Genomic DNA, 8,691 nt, shown 5'->3' with positions numbered 1-8,691 from the left:
GAAGTCAGTAGATGAACTGCTCTGGCAGCAGGAGCTATAAATTCGGCCAGCAAGAGCATTGTGATGTCAGTACATATGCAGAAATACATGTCTTCAAGGTTGTGATACTGTCAGTTTTGGTCTATGTAAAAGAAACCTGGATGCTATCTAGTACCTTGGAGTCTCGTCTTGATGCCTTTGTAACAAGTGCCTATGCCGGGTCATTGGGTACAGCTGACAGCACATCGTGTCCAACCGATGGCTACACTGTGAAACCGGCATGGGACCTGTTAGTTGCATAATACGGGCACCTAACTTGTTTCCCTGTGAATAACCCTGCCCATCAGGTTCTTTATGACACACACACACACACACACACACACACACACACACACACACACACACACACACACACACACACACACACACACACACACACACACACACCAATGTCTGTGCACTGTTCACACACAACACCTAAATGTCTGTAACATTTGTGACGATAATGATAAAAAATATCAATGATGATACCAGTATTTAAATAATTTTGGTAATAATATTCACTATAAAAATTATATAAATATAGTTTTAATCATAACGATTATCACAGTTATTACAGTGTCTCATTCTCCGTTGTTTCTGTCGTGGACTCAGGCACTTTCGGGTCGTCGTACTCACGGAATTTCTGAATCGTCTGTGAAAAAAAGAACAAAGAAATTGACAAGAAGACACGGAATTAAAATACTGGTTATACTAACTCTTATAGATAGCTAGAAGATCGTAATAGTGTTGGTGATGGAATGTTAACGATTTTTTTCTGAAAATGCGCAAGATAATAGCATTTGTTATTATGACTATTATTAGTTTTGTTATCGGTATTATCAGTATCATCCTCATCATGTTCATTTTCCATATCATAATCATTACGATAATGAGCACCATAATCATTATGATAATGAGCACCATAATCATTATGATAATGAGCACCATAATCATTATGATAATGAGCACCATAATCATTATGATAATGAGCACCATAATCATTATGATAATGAGCACCATAATCATTATGATAATGAGCACCATAATCATTATGATAATGAGCATCATAATTGTTATGATCGTTATCATTATCATCCCCATCATCACAAGAAACATCATGTACCATGTATTACTTTCTTCTACGAGAAGAAAGTAATACTCACCTTTTCTGGAACGACATCTAGATTGGGCGGCAGCGCTGCTTTTAGGGGCAAGAGAGGGATATGCCCAAACACTCGGACTTTGTAGATGAGGTAATCCAGCATGTAGAGTTCTTCCACTGACAGCTTGTGGAAACTGATGAGCGTGTTTGAGCAGCAGTCGTGTGGGTTGTCCCCCTGTTAAAATAGGGCGTTGAAGAGTGTTAAATAGTTAGGGTTGTATCTCTTATGCAGGTGGAATTATCATGAGTTACACCTACTGCAAAACATCATGTACCCACACATGTATATTATTACACATACACCTTCACACTTGCTCACTGATCCACTCACGCATTTATTGATAACGCTTGATCCGAGGAAGATATGCAGATATTTATGTTGCTTTAAGTTGTACATTAAGTTAAGAATAAAAAGACTAGTAAGTAAATCTAATTCCTTTTGTAATTCATTAACATTATATCTTTAAAAATATAATAGTATCTTCTATGCAATCATATTAAAATTTCATTCTTCAAGAAGGCAATATTTTTTTATACACATTAATTGAAATATTATTAATATATATAATTAAACAGATAATTTTAAAAATGAATTATGGGATTATATATATTTCATTTAATATAAAGTAATCCAATTTTTTTTTTCTTCTTTTTATTGTCTATATTTTCTCAACTCATAATCTAATAATAATAATGAAAAAGAACTGACAATTATTCTTATTATTTATTTTTTCTACATAAAATGAAGTGTCTGAAAAAGGATTATCTTGATAGAATAAAAATGTAAGTATAAGCCTTACCTTCATTACTCCCCCCCCCTTTTTTTTTTTACATCCAATGGAATCAAAACCATTCTCCCAAAGATCAAAACTTTATCTATACAGTATATCTTTAAATTCGTATATTCTTTTTGTTACAAAAAAGATAAGCGAAGTAAGCTCGTGGCCTCATCACCCATTTATGAGGATCTTACCCCCTCTTTTTTTTAATTTTACGTTCTTCTTCACAAATCTTATTCTTTTGCACCTTATCCTTAGGAACTTTTCCCTCCATCTTCACTCCTTCCTGATTCGCAGCTTGAATCGGGCTTGAACTTAACTTTCTATCTTTTATTCCCTTAATCTCTTCAAAAAAATAATCAACACGCTTCAGAAGCAGCCTTAAAATACTTCTGAATTCAAGCTCTAGGTTCCTCAATCCTTATTATAGCTGCTTCTTTCATAATATCATCTAATGAACGCGCCACTGTGCTACTCACAGTGGTTCTCCTTCTAAAATCAGGAGAATCTCCTTTTTCACTTCTGATTTCCCAGATTAATAAAATACATTGCAATAGAATAGATTACAATGACCTCAAATCGTTATTCTTGCAACCATTAAAAAATGCTCATTATCTCTATTATCTTATGTCTTATATTCAAATATTTTACCTGTTATTCCAGCAACCTTAGTAGGAGCAGTTGGAGGAATTAACCAAACCCTTTTACTTAAAATTATATCTTATTCCTCAACTAATCACATAGAATGAATAATATCCGCTATCATAATCAAAGAAACCAATTGGCTTTTTTACTTTTTTCCTATTGTCTTATTTCTGCCTCAGTAGCCATCTCATTTAATTTCCAAGAAGCCTTTCATATATCTCACTTCATAAATCACTCCTCTCATTCCTCGCCCATAAAAACATTAACGTTTTTATCTCTTTTATCTTTAGGAGGATTACCATAATTTACAGGACTTATCCCCAAGTAAACTTATTATTTAAAAAAAAATTTCACGCCACATATTTTTTTATTCTAGTTTTAAATTTTTAAATTTCAGCTCTATAAATTATATATATAACATTTTCAATGATATGCCTCAGTACTTTTGGGATTATTAGTTCCTAACCTATTTAAAATTTTATCTTAAAAAGCTTTCAAGTTATCTAAACTTATAGCCTTAAAAGCTATCAAAAGAGTAAATCTTCTTAACTTTAATTTTTTTTTTATTCTTTAAGCTCTGGCGTTTTAACGCATCTTCAGAGTTTATTTCTAATCTCCACTACAAAGCCATGATAAAAGGATGTTTCTCTGTATATAGATTTACAGTCTATCACCTACGACTCAGCCCAGTTTATTATCCACGCAGCGATGATTATTCTACAAACCATAAGACTTTGGGAACACAATTCTTTATTTTCGGAGCTTGAGCTGGGATAGTAGTACTACCCTTACCCTTTACCCAACCGTGCTGAATTAGGTAAACCAGGAAGCCTTACTGGAGATGATAAAAGTTATGATGTAGTAGTTACACTCACGCTTTTGTTATACATTTCTTTATAATTATCCCTATTATAATTGGAGGATTTGGAAATCGACTCGTTCCTTTTAATATAAGGGGGGCCCCAGATATAACCTTCCCTCGAAAGCATATAAACTTCTGACTTCTACCCCCCCCTCACTAACCTTACTTTTATCTAGAGGTATAGTTGAAAGAGGTGTAGGAGCAGGATGGACTGTATATCCTCCCCTATTCGCAAGAATTGCCCATGTCGGTGCCTCAGTAGATTTAGGGATCTTTCACTACATTTAGCGGGTGTCTCCATCAATCTTAGGAGGTCGCAAATTTTATAACAATTGTTATTAATATGCGACCAACAGGAAAAACTATAGACTTCTTTTTGCTTGAGCAGTATTTATTCCAGCTCTATTACTTTTACTATCTTTCCCATCTTGGCAGGAGCTAAGTAGGAGCAGAAGTTTACATTTTAATTCTTCCTGCTTTCCCGGGATAATTTCCCGCATTATTATCAAGAATCTGGTAAAAAAGAAGCATTGGGAATATTAGAAATGATTTATGCTATATTAGTTATTGGTGTTTTAGGATTTGAAAGTATGGCACACTACATTTTACAGTAGGTATAGATTTTTGATTTCGCGCCTACTTTACATCTGCTACAAATTTTAAACTGCTGTTCCAAACAGGTATCAACATTTTTAGTTGGTCAGGAGCCCTTCACAGTAACTCAGCTAAATTACATCACTTCTTCAATATGAACTAAAGGATTTGTATTTTTATTTACAGGAGTTGCCAACCCATTAATGGGTTATTATCTCTACGACACTTATTATGTCTTACTCATTCTCATCTTCTTTCAATAGGAGCAGTATTTGTATTTTCGCCGGTATTGCACACTTATTCCCTTTATTTACAGGTCTTATCTTAAACCCAGAATTATTAAAATCCACTTCTTAGTTATATTTATTGGTGAAAATGTTACATTTTTCCAGCAACATTTCTCAGGACTCAATGGAATACCTCGACATTACGATTATCCAGACGCTTATACAGCATGAAATTTTCATCAATTGGATCTACAGTATTATTAATTGCCGCGTTAGATTTTGTTTATATCGTATGAGAATGAACCGTATTTATATTGACAGATGTATAAAAGGTATGCATGAGAATGAATATCTTCACAATATAAGAGATGTATTTGCCCGGGTTTCGATTGTGTCTTCGTCAGAAATACATACATCAGAGAAATTACAGAGTAAATATATATCAGACTGAGCTGACAAAACATCTGACGACTGTGACCTCCTTTCGTTGCTCGTATAATTGTTGCCGTGCCCTTGGATAATTGTATGAGAAGCTCTAATTGTTGGCCGACCAGTTATATTTCCTCTATTCTTCCCTACTTCGATTGAATGACAACATAACCTCCCCCCGCAGATCAGGGTTTATATAAAAAGTCCTTTAATTACTAAATTCTAAAATGGCAACAGATTTGAGCTCCTGTCAGAGGTTTATTTCTTCTTTTAGAAACTTACGCCAAAAATGAGTTCACTTAGGTTTACAAATAGAGCTTCTTCTCTTATAAAAAAATTTTTTTCTTGAACATGCTCTAATAGTAATAATCTAAATGGCAACATTAGTTGGTTATATAATATCTACTCTTTTTTTTTTACCTTTACAAACCGCTTTTTATTAGGAAAAACTATTGAAATTGTATGAACTGTACTTCCTGCCCCAATTCTAATTATCATTGTACTTCCATCTTTACAAATATTATATTTACTAGATGAACGTAATAACCCCAGTGTTATGCTAAAATCCATTTGACATCAATGATATTGAAGTTATACGTATTCAGATTTCCTCTATTTTGAATTTGATTCTTATATAATTCCCTTAAATGAACTCTCCGAAATGGAGGGTTACCATTCATATGAGGACAGGGGAAATGGAGGCTGGGTCATCCGCTACATTTTCTACTGCTTGCCAGTGTTAGCCAGTTCACATATGATATGGCACATACAGTGATTACAATGCTCCCTTGCTCTATTGCTGATTAGTGCCCTTTTTTCACACTCACGTTAGCATCACGGTCACCTTCATTACAACACACACACCATAGTAATTTAACAACCAACCACCTGTCTTTTCTTGCTTCTCACTCACTACTATCACTCAATCACTTTACTACTCACTCACACACACTCAAATCCTCATTCACTCAAATCCCCTAACCTCACTCACTATTTGTGCCACCGATCATCGCATACTAAATCAGTCCTTTTCTCACCCACACACCCACCTCACTCATCCAGCCAGCCGTCCATCCACATTTAAATAACCCATTCACATAATCATGTATTTCACCACTCACCATCACATCCCCTCATTTACTCGCACTCGCTCACACACACTTGTGTTTGTCCCACATTCATTCGCTTATGCACTCCATCTCTAAACGCCCCAAACCCCCATCTATTCTCACAAAAGACACTTATTTGGGGTAATAGGGTAGCGTGATTGCTCGCCCTTCCCAAGGGGGTCCTTCATTATTTTCGCCGGTGTCGCTGCCAGAACCTTCCTTGGCCGAGGTGGTCTCTTGTGTCGCCAATCCTGACGCCAACACTCGTAGACAACTGCCTTTAGAGTTGGTGTAGGAAACGTATGTTGGGTGCTAACTTAAGTTTTTATAACTGATGCTGTTATTCAATTTACTTGTTCACTGTGTTAGTTTGTATCTGACAGTGTTACATTAGGTAAACTATTTATGTGTCTTTTTCATTTGCCTTTTTTTAGTCTGACATTGATTTGCTATTTTCAACATATGTGCAACCTACAATCATTACTACCCCCTTATCCCCTTCAGCCATTCCAGAGGTATTGGCCCAAATTCTAAGCTAGCTCTTCAAATGGTGCATGTACAAACAGTATGATAGAGGCTATTGTCATCCCCCTTAGTACCAATAGTGACACTGAACACCTTCTCAGGAGTTTGCCTTCACCAATAAAAAGGTGTACTTTCGGGCCCCTCCAAAGTGGTCTCTTCGCCCTTTTCAAATGTGCTCCATTCACTTTTTCCCCAAGGTACCTCTGGTTTTTTTTCAGTGATATCCACTGGGCCCTTACATGTCATAGTACAAACAACGTGAAAGGAGACAACAATTATTCCCATCTCAATAACAATGGTGCCCCTATGGTTCTTTTCATTTTTGCCTCTTCAAGCGGCCCCTGCCGTTCTTAAAAACTGTTCCCTTATCTTAGATAACAGCTAATGCCTAAAACTAACTGACAGCAAAGAAAACAGAGCTCAAACCAAAATCAAATTGATCATAATAAAACTGAGACAATGAGTAATGCATTTCAATAACAGTTACATGGTTTTATGAAATTCTTTAAAATCCAATTGCTATAGCTATAGTACCTAAATTTGTACCATGGTGCCTTAAGCATGTATTCATTGTTTGATGGATAGGTAGGCTGTTTATATTCAGGGAGCATATCCCCCTCAAAATATTAGAGTCTTTTAATGAAGTTTTAGAATTTGCACAGAGGTATATTGTATATGGTGAATCATAAAGAGTAATCCCTTATAGAAGATCTCAGTTCTCCCCCAAATATTGGCGCTCCTCAGATACCTTCTTAACCATTCCAGTTGATTAGAACGAGATATCCGGAGCAAAAATTCCGGGAAAGACTAATCCAACACCTTAGTTATAAGGACCCGGGTGTAATACCTATCAGTTGTTCAAAATACAAATGTGGTTTAGCCTTTACAGCAGAAAACATTAGCACTGTATTAGCAGCCCTTTCTGCCTTCCCCAGCCTTAATCTTCACTGAAAAGATATATGCCATCCTCCAACAGTCTGGATGACCAATGATCTAAATAAGGACACCAATGTGATATTTCATAACTCTTAATGTCCACTACAAGCCATCAAGAGACTACTCATCACAGGCAGTGGTGAAGGAGGTTCAGGAAGTGCTGTGGGTTTTTGTCATTGTACAGCCTGGTTATGTAGTGTAAGTACTGTGCGCGTATACTATGCATATACAATATATATTTTAAATATATATAATATATAATTTTAATTTTATATTATATATATTAAAATATATATACACACACACACACACGCACGCAAGCACCCCACACACCACACAACACACACAACACACACACACACACACACACACACACACACACACACCACACACACACACACAACACACACACACACACACACACACACACACCACACATATACACATATACTGTATATATACACACAGTATAATATATATATATATATATATAAATATATATATAATATATATATGTATGATAATTACTCAAGTATTTACTAGAAATGAATATATATATATATATATATATATATATATATATATATATACATATACATATTTATATGTATACACACACACACACACACACACACACACACACCACACACACACAATATATATATATATATATATATATATTATATACATATACTATTTATATGTTACCACACACACACCACACCACACACAACAACACACACAAAATTATATATATATATATATAATATTTTATATAAAACACACACACACGTATATATGTATATATATATGTTATACATACTATATATTCATACTACATATGCATATGTATTCATACATTTTATATATACACACACTCACACACACATATATTGTAATGACCAGACATATCCCTTCAAATTGTAACATTTTGTATTTTTTGTATCTCCTCCAGATCACTGATGATACTCAGGGCAGCTAATTATACATACATACATGCTACAATATATATATATATATATATATATATATATATATATATTTTAAAATATATATATATACATACATACACACACATGCATATATATATATATTATATATATATTATATATATAATATATAATATATATATATATTTTTATATATATATATATATAATATATAAAATATATTATATTTTAAAATTTGTAATGACCAGACATATCTCTTCAAATCGTACATTTCATATTCTATCCTCCTGAGAGCGCACAATTTTGACAAAAATCAACTTGTGTTTAATTACCTAATATAATGTGCAAAAACTAAAGTATTTTCATAAAAAAAAGTTAACAATTGCAATTTAATGGTTTATAACGATCATATCGAAACGTGCAGAGGCCCAAAACATATTTTCTATTTCGAT

General features: G+C 34.2%; 1 pseudogene; it reads right to left on the bottom strand.

Moving 5' to 3' along the window:
* Positions 1-545: 545 nt before the first annotated feature.
* The window catches only part of LOC119575974, a 15,997-nt pseudogene continuing 7,851 nt past the window's right edge, over positions 546-8,691 (bottom strand).

This window comes from Penaeus monodon, chromosome 8 (genome assembly GCF_015228065.2).
Source record: "Penaeus monodon isolate SGIC_2016 chromosome 8, NSTDA_Pmon_1, whole genome shotgun sequence".
Classification (NCBI taxonomy): domain Eukaryota; kingdom Metazoa; phylum Arthropoda; class Malacostraca; order Decapoda; family Penaeidae; genus Penaeus; species Penaeus monodon.
Note: the sequence above shows the minus strand (reverse complement) of the source record. Positions and strands in the feature narration are given on the sequence as shown.